Source organism: Scyliorhinus canicula, chromosome 1 (genome assembly GCF_902713615.1).
Source record: "Scyliorhinus canicula chromosome 1, sScyCan1.1, whole genome shotgun sequence".
Lineage (NCBI taxonomy): Eukaryota > Metazoa > Chordata > Chondrichthyes > Carcharhiniformes > Scyliorhinidae > Scyliorhinus > Scyliorhinus canicula.
Window position 1 is genome coordinate 86,912,968 of NC_052146.1, and position 12,339 is coordinate 86,925,306.

General features: G+C 51.3%; 1 long non-coding RNA gene across 1 annotated transcript in view; it reads right to left on the bottom strand.

Annotated features, from left to right (window-relative positions):
• LOC119977449 overlaps positions 1-9,181 on the bottom strand; it is a 198,789-nt gene extending 189,608 nt beyond the window's left edge. The window contains exon 1 of the long non-coding RNA XR_005463199.1: positions 9,014-9,181. This is a non-coding gene — a long non-coding RNA (uncharacterized LOC119977449). The remainder of the gene's footprint in view (positions 1-9,013) is intronic.
• Positions 9,182-12,339: the final 3,158 nt, after the last annotated feature.

A 12,339-nucleotide genomic window follows, 5' to 3' on the forward strand; every position in this document is an offset into this window, starting at 1 on the left:
ACACCACCACCCCATCACCCCACCACCGCCACACCAACCCAACCCCATCATCTCACCACCGCCACACAACCCCAACCCCATCAGCTCACCACCGCCACACCACCCCAACCCCATCACCTCACCGCCGCCACACCACCCCTACCCCATCACCCCACCACCGCCACACCAACCCAACCCCATCACCCCACCACCGCCACACCACCCTACCCCAACATCTCACCACCGCCACACCACCCCTACCCCACCACCGCCACACCACCCCAACCCCATTACCTCACCACCACCACACCATCCCTACCCCATCATCTCACCACCGCCACACCACCCCTACCCCATCACCCCACCACCGCCACACCACCCCAACCCCATCACCCCACCACCGCCACACCACCCCAACCCCATCACCCCACCACCGCCACACCACCCCAACCCCATCACCTCACCACCGCCACACCACCCCTACCCCATCATCTCACCACCGCCACACCACCCCAACCCCAGCACCCCACCACCGCCACACCAACCCAACCCCATCAGCTCACCACCGCCACACCACCCCAACTCCATCACCCACCACCGCCACACCACCCCAACTCCATCACCCACCACCGCCACACCAACCCAACCCCATCATCCCACCACCGCCACACCACCACCACCCCACCACCTCACCACCGCCACACCACCCCAACCCCATCACCCCACCACCGCCACACAACCCCAACCCCATCACCTCACCACTTACACACCACCCCAACCCCATCACCCCACCACCGCCACACCACCACCACCCCACCACCTCACCACCGCCACACCACCCCCACCTCACCACCGACACACCACCCCAACCCCACCAGCGCCACACCACCCCAACCCCACCACCCCCACACCACCCCAACCCCATCACCGCCACACCACCCCAACCCCATCACCGCCATACCACCCCAACCCCACCACCGCCACACCACCCCCACCCCACCACCCCCACACCACCCTAACCCCATCTCCGACACACCACCCCAACACCACCACCGCCACACCACCCCCACCCCACCACCCGACCACCACCCCAACCCCATCACCGCCACACCACCGCCGCACCACCACCACCCCACCACCCCACCACCGCCACACCACCCCAACCCCATCACCACCACACAACCCCAACCCCACCACCGCCACACCACCCCATCACCCCACCACCGCCACCCCACGACCTCACCACCGCCACACCATCCCCACCCCAGAACCTCACCACCGCCACACCACCCCAAACCCATGACCTCACCACCGACACACCAACCCCACCCCACCACCTAACCACCGCCACACCACCCTCACCCCACCACCACCCCACCACCCCAACCCCATCACCACTGACACACCTCCCTCACCCCACCATCGCCACATAACCCCCACCCCACCACCACCACGCCACCCCATCACCACACCACCGCCACCCAACCCCATCACCGCCACACCACCCCAACCCCACCAGCGCCACACCACCCCAACCCCACCAGCGCTACACCACCCCAACCCCACCACCGCCACACCACCCCACCCCATCACCGCCACACCACCCCAACCCCACCACCGCCACACCACCCCAACCCCACCACCGCCACACCACCCCAACCCCATCACCGCCACACCACACCAACCCCACCACCGCCACACCACACCAACCCCACCACCGCCACACCACCCCAACCCCATCACCGCCACACCACCCCATCCCCACCACCGCCACAACACCCTACCCCAACCACCGCCACACCACCCCAACCACACCACCACCACACAACCCCCACCCCACCACCGCCACACCACCGCACCACACCACCGCCACACCACCCCAACCCCATCACCGCCACACCACCCCAACCCCATCACCGCCACACCACCCCAACCCCACCCACCGCCACACCACCCCCACCCCACCACCCCACCCCATCACCGCCACACCACCCCCACCCCACCATCGCCACACCACCCCAACCCCATCACCGCCGCATGACCCCAATCCCATCACCACCACACCACCCCAACCCCACCACCCCACCACTGCCACAGCACCCCCACCCCACAACCGCCACCCCAACCCCATCACCCCACCACTGCCACACCACCCCAACCCCATCACCGCCACACCACCCCCACCCCACTACCGCCACACCACCCCACCACCGTCACCCCACCCCCAGCCCACCACCCCCACACCACCCCAACCCCATCACCCCATCACCGCCACACCACCCCCACCCCTCCACCGCCACACCACCCCCACCCCACCACCGCCACACCACCCCCACCCCACCTCCGCCATCCACCCCCACCCCACCACCGCCACACCCCCCACACCCCACCTCCCCACACCACCCCAACCCCATCACCTCACTTTCTCCACCCAACCCCACCCAGGACCTCGCCTCCCGCACACCACCCCAACCCCAGCACCTCACCTCCCCCTCACCACCCCAACCCCAGCACCCCACCTTCCCCACACCACCCCAACCCCAGCACCTCACCTCCCCCACACCACCCCAACCACCGCACCCTACCTGCCCCACACCACCCCAACCCCAGCACCCCACCTCCCCACCAACCAAACCCCCACACCCCACCACCCCCACATCACCGAACCCCCGCACCCCACCACCCCCACATCACCCCAACCCCCGCACCCCACCACATCACCCCAACCCCCACACCCCACCACCCCCACATCACCCCAACCCCAGCACCACATTACATCACCCAAGCACCCTACCTCCCCCACACCACTCCAACCCCATAACCCTCACCCACACCACCCCAACCCCATTACCCCACCTCCCCCACACCACCCCAACCCCAGCACCCGACCTCCCCACACCACCCCAACCCCAGCACCCCACAACAGTCCAACCAACGGTCCAAACATGTGTCATGCCTTGTGTCTTGTAGGATCATCTGGCGATGAGGCGGGCCCTTCTGAGGTCCCCCACTTCTAGCCACAACCCCAGGACCTGTCCAGTGAGGAGGCGACAACAGACAGCGATGCCAACCTCCAAATGCCAGCCTGCAACATTCCGGAACACCGGTCCGGGGACGATACCGACTTTCCGTCACAGCTGTCTCCAACACTCTCCACCATCCCTGAGACACTCACCTCAGTTGAGGACTTTAGTGAAGAGGCTCCTGGGGCACTATCTGGTGTGTACCACACAGATACAGCGGCCACATCAGGTGGAGGTAGGAATCCTGTAACCCCCCAGTCAGCTCAACCCCAACTGCCATACAGGCGGGTCTCGGGCTTCTGGGAATAGCGGTCCCATTGATGTTGGAGACGCAGGTACAGAGCCTACATGATTGTCAACAACCATCCAGCGCCTGCAAGAGCAGCTGGAGGAGTCCAATAGGTGGTGTCAACCATGAGTGCTACCCAGCCCAACACTGCGTGGGTCAGGGTGTCCAAGGCCTGGAGCACTCTGTGTGGGCAGTGGCTGAGGCACAGGACAGGGCTGCCCTATCACAGGCAGCTATGTACCAGGGCCAGCTGGACATTGCAGCAGCGCTCCAGGGCTTGGCCCAGTCACAACTGGTTATGGCTGCAGCTATCAACAGCATTGACTGGGTGCTGGCTGACCAGAATGAGTCACAGAGGGAGATGTCTCAGTCCCTGTGCTCTATGGCCGCGAGCTTTGAGAACCTAGTCAAGACGTGAGCGGGTGGAGGAGCCCTTGTAGCTCACTCCAGCCGCACCCCGTCCCAAGGGGTAGCCCAGAGACCATCAGCCAACCCAAGGGAGAAGGAGATGACGGGGCCCGTGCCGGTGACCCCCGCAGGAGAGGGGAGAGGTGCTGGAACACCACATAATCTTGAATTCCCCCCCCCCTCCCACCTCCTGTCCCTGGCGCATCCGATGGGCAGTCGGCAGAAAAGGGTGGCACCACAGCACCTGGGATGCCCGAGAGACTGCCGGGCCCATCCATGCCCGATCGCTCCAGAGGACACCACCAAAGGGTACCCAAGTCATAAGGCAGGAATAGCAGAAGGCCGGATCCTCCCGTGATGTGCTGCCTCGGGATCCACCGAGACATAGCATTAGGGCCCATAACACCAGACTGTTAGACATCAGTTAAGGTGGCACGGTGCAGCTCACAGGATAGCTCTGGGGGCTAAGGCACAAACCTGTAGATACATGTTCACCTGTTCACAATAAACACCTGTTCACAAACGTTCCAACCTGCCTCTCCCGGTGCTCTGTCACAAGGATGTGAGGGATGGGTGCAGATGGATGCTGAGAGGGGATGGGAGGTGGTGGTGGTGGTGGTGGGGTGGCGATTAGGCGGCCATTGGAGTTGGGCACTGGCCAGGGCCCCCATGTCAGCCACCATGCACCGCCCCGCAATGCAGTATAATGTTGACTATTTACAAATGGATTCCATTAAATTAGTGTTTTACAATTAAAAAGATCATTGGAAAGTATTAGACAGCTTTATTGTATTTAATGTTTACAAGGAATTTGACACTGAATAATTATAAAATACATTTGTTTGTTGTAATATTTTACAACCTGTGCTTTATTGTTATTTTGATTGCAAAAGTTTTGAATTGAGGAACTAACTCACCTACTTCCACTTGATTTAGGGGGCATCTGTGGGGTATTTTGATTTTGGGGGTCTCTGTGGGGGTCTCTTTATTTAGGGAGTGACTGTAGGATCCCTTTATTCAGAGTGTCTGCGTGCGGGGTCTCCTTATATAGGGGTTCTCTATGGAGGTCTCTTTATTCTTAGGGCATCTGGGCGGGGGTTCTTATTTTGAGGGTCTCAGGTGAAAGGGTGGTAAGGGGGGTCTGGTGTGGGGTGGAGTGGGCATGTCTTTCATTGTGGAGGGGAAGGTGACCCTTGGATGGACTTTGGGGGCAACTCCCTTAAAGAGTAAGCCCTCGGCCCGCCGTGAGGCCCATCATGGCAGGGCAACGCTTGTCAAGACCTGTAGTGATTCCCGTCCACGTGATTCCCGGCCCAGAGGGCCAGAAAATCATGCAGGCTGGTAGAATATGGTGCCCGGCCCACTAAGTGGCTGCAAATGAGTCTTAATGACCTATTTGTATCCTCCCCCTGCGCAGGGCACGAACCTTGATGCTGACGCTGCGGGATTTTCACAACCACTGGATTCTGCACCTCATTAGGAACTACGCTACCGGCAGTACAAGGCGGAGAATTTCACTCGAAGTGTATTGTTAGAAATTGTTAAAATATCTCAGGCAGATAAACTCTAAGGCGCCACATAACGGAAATGAAACAGAGTGCCATGTTGGGCGCATTTAGGCGGCTGTTTCCCGCCGCTGGTAGCGCTGAGAACAACCCCGCTATTAAACGGGGCTCTGCTTAATTTCTGGGCCTGAGTGAGGAACATCCTGCTGAGGCTGCACTTTGTCACATTTCTTTCAGTGCTCTGTTCTCTAGATCTACACTGCAACCTCTGGATCCCCCCTCCCAACTCTCAAATGAAGGGGTCATCGAGTCCCCCCCACACCCCACCTCATTAGGGCAGGGCACTCATGAGCTTGATCCCCAGGGTAGGCACAATGCCACCTGGGCACCTTGGCACTGCCAGGGTATGAGCCTGGAAGTGCCAAGGTGCCCAGGTGGCATTGTGCCTATGCTCATACCCTGGCAGTGCCCCTGCCAGCCTGTCAGTGCCATTTGGGCACACTGGCACTGTCAGGGTGGCACCTGGGTGACACAGCCAATGTGCCCAGGTGGCTCTATCAGGGTGACAGGCGGTCAGTGCCATGGTGCCTGGATGGCACAGGGGTGTCCGGGTACCAACCTGCCTGGAGCCCAGTCATCTAGGAGCTGCGATCGCTTGGGAGACCCCCCCAAGTGCCTGGCCCACATTTGAGGAAACTAGTGCTTAAACGGCGCCTGCTCAGGGTGCGAGGCGAGGCTGGTAGGTCCGGGGCACTGGGTAGATCCAGCTGAGTGAGACTAACTTCTGACTTCTGGGCCACAACCTCAATGGGTGGGGTCCGGATATCGACACCTCGCAAAATCTCATTAGATTTTACAAGGCGTACGGTGGCACGGTGGCGCAGTGGTTAGCACAGCTGGCCACAGCGCTGAGGACCCAGGTTCAATCCCAGCTCCGGGTCACGGTCTGTATGGAGTTTGCACATTCTCCCAGTGTCTGTGTGGGTCCCACCCCGACAACCCAAAGATGTGCAGGGTAGGTGGTTTGGCCACGCTAAATTGCACCTTAATTGGAAAAAAAATTATTGGGTACTCTAAATTTATTTTTAAAAATAAAAAATAAAAAATAAATCTCACAAGACGTGACGCGGCTGGTGAAGCCAGCCTCATCGTGTCCCGAGTCAGGTGCAGCGAGGACGATAGATCACACCCCTAAAGTATATCCTTTCAGTTTTGTACGTACCTCGCCTTGCCAACACATTGAATGAATGAATTTGCAAAGCAGCACTCTGATGCCTAAGTGGGTGAGTTTATATTTACTGTAGATGTTTATTTCAGGCAGAAAAAGAAGTTAAAAGGAACATGGACAAAAGAGGAGACAAATAAATGTACAATGTTTAATAAAGATGTAACTGAGAGAACTGAAGCTGAGTCAAGCTAGCGAGGATGTTGCTTTAATAGGTTCAGGTGCTACCTCGTAATGCCATGTTTATTGGTGCCTCTCGCTCTTTTATCGATAATTTCCACATGTTTGCACATTGCTGTCTTTGTCTGAAGGCTTTTTCATACGGCTCAAACTGTGCTTTGAAATCACCACAACATTCCATTTCCAGGCCATCCACCACTCCACCAGTTCAACTAATAAAAGGGAAGGTCAGATTCTGGCGCAAGGTCATGAAGCATGCGCTGCTGGTCAAATTTGAATCATAAGACTTTGTCATTGCTAGTAGTGTATGCGTGTGTATATAAAGGATTGACAGAAGAATTATATATTTTTTTTAAGTTTAGAGTACCCAATTCATTTTTTTCCAATTAAGGGGCAATTTAGCATGGCTAATCCACCTACCCTGTACATTTTTAGGTTGTGGGGGCGAAACCCACACAAACACAGGGAAAATGTGCAAACTCCACACGGACAGTGACCCAGAGCCAGGATTGAACCTGGGACCTCGGTGCTGTGAGGCAGCAGGACTAACCTACTGTGCCACCGTGCTACCCTAAGAATTACATTCACGAGGGGAGTTGAAGAACCTTGAGTGCAGGGCAACTGAAATATTGAAAAGACATAAGGAGCGTATATACATGTAATCGTGCATGGTGACATGAAGCTCAGGATTTAGAAAAATGCAGGCATTCAAAATATTTCCAAGTCTTGCATTTGACCTGTTAACAAATTATAGGAACAAAGTATAGAGTAAACCTTCATGATTATTGGAAAGATATTCAGGTTATTATTTGAAGCAAGTGAAAAATCAAGAGTTACGAAAAGACAGGAAATAAATGTGAAGAAAAATGAAAGAGGGAATCCAGGAAGAAAAATAGTGAAGATTCTAAAATTACTGAAGGTTTCCATACTTCCAGGGACAAGAATGAAAACAAATCTCTATTATTTCCATTATCGTCCAACCACAATAATGTTGATGTTTCTTACTGGGTAAGCATTTTTTTAAATAACAGAAAGCTTTATAGAAGGCTAGCATTTACCTAAAATTATAATGCTGTGTTTCTTGTATACATTCTGGACATGCAACATCACCAAAATATTCCAATAAGGTTTAACGATATTCAGTAGTCAAACGTTTTACAATAGAGTACAATAATTCTGTTCAACTGCTGGAATAAAAACACTGACGAGAAAATGGGTTCCGTGCCTCTCTTAAAGTGGCAGAAAGAAAGATTTGATATGAATGCAGTAAATGAATCTGCACTCGTTAATGGGCCTTGTATGCAGGCAGCAAATAATATAAAAACCATCCACAATTTTCTAACCATCCATAACTTACGTACCTGGGACTTTACCCCTTTCCCACTGGACAAGCAAATTCCACAAATATTTTCCCACCATCTCGAATAATGCAGCATGAAAAATGATCAATAATAGTTTTTATATATATGTGGATGCCAAATATAGTTTCCCTCTAAAGCGACGGCTTCACTCTCCACTATTTGTGTACTATTACTTCATAAATAGAAAATGAACCAAAAGGGCAGCATGGTGGCACAGTGGTTAGCATTGTTGCCTCATGGTGCTGAGGTCCCAGGTTCGATCCCGGCTCCGGGTCACTGTCCATGTGGAGTTTGCACATTCTCCCTCTGTTTACGTGGGTTTCGCCCCACAACCCAAAGATGTGCAGAGTAGGTGGATTGGCCATGTTAAATTGCCCCTTAATTGGGAAAAAAAGAATTGGGCACACTAAATTTATTTTTAAAAAAGAAAATGAACCAGATGATGCAGAGAGCAAACTTCAGGAATTTGCAAGAGAATTGCATTGTTCTGCACAAGGGATCTTGGAACACTCACTCATATCATCCCTACTTTTCTTATCTGAATGTGCATTCAATCATTTAGCGCACATAACGTATATTCTGCCATGTGGCTGTATTGAAATCTTATTCACTAAGTTTTTCTTATTTCTATTATTGACATTTCAGGAAGGTCACATTTCCGACAATTTTGTTAATACATCAAAATATTTAGTCTTGTCCTTTTCCACCAGAGGGAAATCGAACTTCCTCTAAAGTTTGTCTTTTCTACCTCAAAACAACACATTGCACTTGCACCAAATTTCAAGGCGTTTATTGGTCAATTCAAACTCAACCTCCCTCAGCAAATATCATTTTCTCAGAGATAATTTCCTAAAATTACTTCTGCTTGTTTTCCATGTGAGATTTTGAATTTCATATCTAATTTAGAATCCCTGCCTAAATGCAAATTTGTAACACACAGCTACTCATCCATGGGAAGCTAGAAAAGCATTGATTACTAAAAGTTACAAAAATAGGAAGATGTTGGACATTCTCAAGAACAGACCTAAAACCATCTGACTCACCAAAATTCAGCTTGCGTATCTCCAGGTGAATAATGCACAATGGAAAACTATGCCACAACAAAACCCCATATTATTTTGCAGAAGTGCTGAAGTTTTAAACATTGAGCTTAACTTGGCTATTGAAGGAGCAGCAAAGGAGTGTGTGAAACAGCAACCCATCCTCCCCAATCATCCATCTCAGGGAACGGTGCAGAAGGAGTGGGGGAGGGGAGGTTTCTTATTCAAACCGCAAGTTCAGGCTGCAATAGGACCTGAAGCCATTATACCAGGAATGCTGCTCCTTTATCTCTATGTAAATTACTGACCAGAAGGGTCGTAGTGCAGGGTTACGAAGACGGAGGGCGAGTCATCCTGCTGTTGAGGGGCCATCCATAAATAGATATTCCCAAAAGTGGGTTTGGGATGTGAAAATCTATACTGAAATCCACTGGAGAAACCCGAGGAAGACATTTGCCTAAAATTGTCAACAATTAGTCCAGTGATCTGAATATAACAAGTTTGCTTTTCCCCTCTACATTTTGCTGAATATATTTATATTCTTGTTCATATTTCCACTTTTAGTTCTGGAGAAGGGTCTGCCAAATCTCCTTCTCTTCCTCCCAATAGTTGCTGATTAATTTTCTGTGCCGTTTTCAAATGTGAGAAAAATTTCTATTTGAATTCTAATGAAAATTACAGTGATGTATCAGAGGCACATTAAGAGGATTTAACTAGATTTTTTTCGAATCATTGTAAATATTGACTGCCTGATTTAGTAATCTATTCACCGCCCAATCTCTATCCACTGAGGATGTTGTACTGTACATTTTCAAACCCCAAATGTGCTATTGGCTGTTCGCACTTTATAGATGGCAGACAGCAGAGAGGTCTGTGCCCCTCTGTGTTACTTACTCAGGTGGTCAGCGATTTACATGCATGGGCTCTTCATTCAGTTGCTCAGTTGCTTGACTCAAGCAAGTCAGACGGTTACTGAGTACGATTTAGACTTAGTTGGATATCAATAGTAGCATTCAGGTGAAAAAATAGATAAAACCGACTGGAAAAGGAGTTAAGGGCTGGATTCTCCGATTTTGAGGCAATGTCCGCAGCATGTGACTAGTATTACGAACAAAACGCGGCGCTGCCCCATCATCGATGATCTGCTCGATGGGGGGCTAGCAGCCGTGCCACGTAAACTGCCCTGGATTTCCCTGCAGATAAGGACGGAGAATTGCCTGGTCCATGGCCGCGCATGCACACGGTGACAACCTGCAGCGGTCCCGCTGTACATCATGGCTGTACGCAGACCCCGCCTGCCAGATAGTGCCCCCCTGTAATCTCCCTTGCCAACCCCGGACCACCCCCCAGGGGGAGCAGGACACAGTCTGCAGCCATCACGCAAGGTTGACACAACCTCAGGCCAGAATTGATCCACGCCTTTGGGAAGTCGGCCCATCGGGGGAGGGCTTTTAGGTGACAGCCTGAGGCTGTCCCAATGGCTTGCAGCATACTCACTGATGACACCGTTTTGGAGGGGGCGCAGCATTTGTTGTTGGCAATCGGAAAATCCCGCCCTTAGTTTCTCTTCTACTCCTTAAAAGTCTCACAAAATTCGGGCAGCACAGTGGCACAGTGGGTTAGCCCTGATGCCTCACGCGCTGAGGACCCAGGTTCGATCCCGGCTCTGGGTCACTGTCCGTGTGGAGTTTGCACATTCTCCCTGTGTCTGCGTGGGTTTCACCCCCACAACCCAAAAAGATGTGCAGGTAGGTGGATTGGTGACACTAAATTGTAAAACCATCAGTGATACATTTTTTTAAAATTCTAATTAAGGGGCAAATTAGCATGGCCAATCCACCTACCCTGCTCATCTTTGGATTGTGGGGGTGAAAACCATGCAGATACGGCGAGAATGTGCAAATTCCACACGGACAGTGACCTGGAGCCAAGATTGAAACCTAGTCCTTGGCTCCAGGAGGCAGCAGTGTTAACCACTGCGCCACATGCCGCCCAGTGATACATTTAACTGTACAGTCAATGTTTTCTAATAAGGTATTCATCATCAGGTACTAAATTGTATTGATAATTGATTTTACATCATTTTAATGTTATTATCCCTCTGCAGTATAGGAAATTTATATGATGGTGATTATTTTCTTTGCAACTTAAGAGTTCTATGATTTCCAGTGAACAATTAAGATAAAGGTTGCCGTGACCTTCATACTTTAATGGACCTTACCACAGACAGAAGTATGCACAGCTCATGTATCTGTCCTGCATCATCACCATTGCCATGACTGAGTGCTTTGTGGCAATGTATATATATTTTTTAATTTAATGTACCCAATTCTTTTTTACCAATTAATGGGCAATTTAGCGTGGCCAATCCACCTACCCTGCACATCTTTGTGTTGTGGGGATGAAACTGATGCAAACATGGGGAGAATGTGTAAACTCCACACAGACAGTGACCCGGGGCCGGGATTGAACTCAGGTCCTCGGTGCCATGGGGCAGCAGTGCCAACCACTGCAGGAGTATATTTTTAACTTCAGGACTCTCCCTCAATTTTATCATTTTAACATATTGTCAACATTTAAAATATCTGTTTTCATCTTTCTGAAATCTCGGGAGGGTTTTTAATTCCTAAGACTGCACTAAAACAGTTCATTTTTTAGGAAAACATATGAATTTGATGCCAAGCCACTTTATCCAATATCTCGAATGGAAAAGATTTGTTCAAGATGATTTAGGAGTAGACAACTCTTTTGGTCCATGAAACCAAATGGAAAATTAATAGATCGGAATGAAAACGAGGAACCAGATGATTCCTTTTAAAAATCCTACCCTCCTTTACCCCAGTAAATCTTTATAATTTTTTTAACAAGAATAGTCTGTAGTGAGTTAATGATGGAATGATAGAGTTTAAGTCATTTGAAACCAGATGGTAAAGTCGGAATCCAGATACTAATCTTAATACTTAATACTATGGTGGCATTCTCCAGCCGTTGCGATTCTCTTTTCCTGCTGGCAGCACATGCCCACCAATGGGTGGCTACAATGGGAAATCCCATTAACAACCAGCGTGAATAGAGAATGCTGCTGTCAGAAAACAGCGCGCCGGCAAGAAACACGCGGCTGAGGGACCAAAGAATTCAGCACTATATTTATTTATTTATTGAATGCAACATTACATATATCTACCTACCTTCCGCCCATCCCCACCACCCGCAAATCAACACCCACTTGTTATGGGCCAGGGTTTAGAGAACCCCAAAGTGTATCATGGAGTTCACCTGACCCACAACTTTTAATAGATTGTGGTATGGGGAGCACACGGCCCATTCTA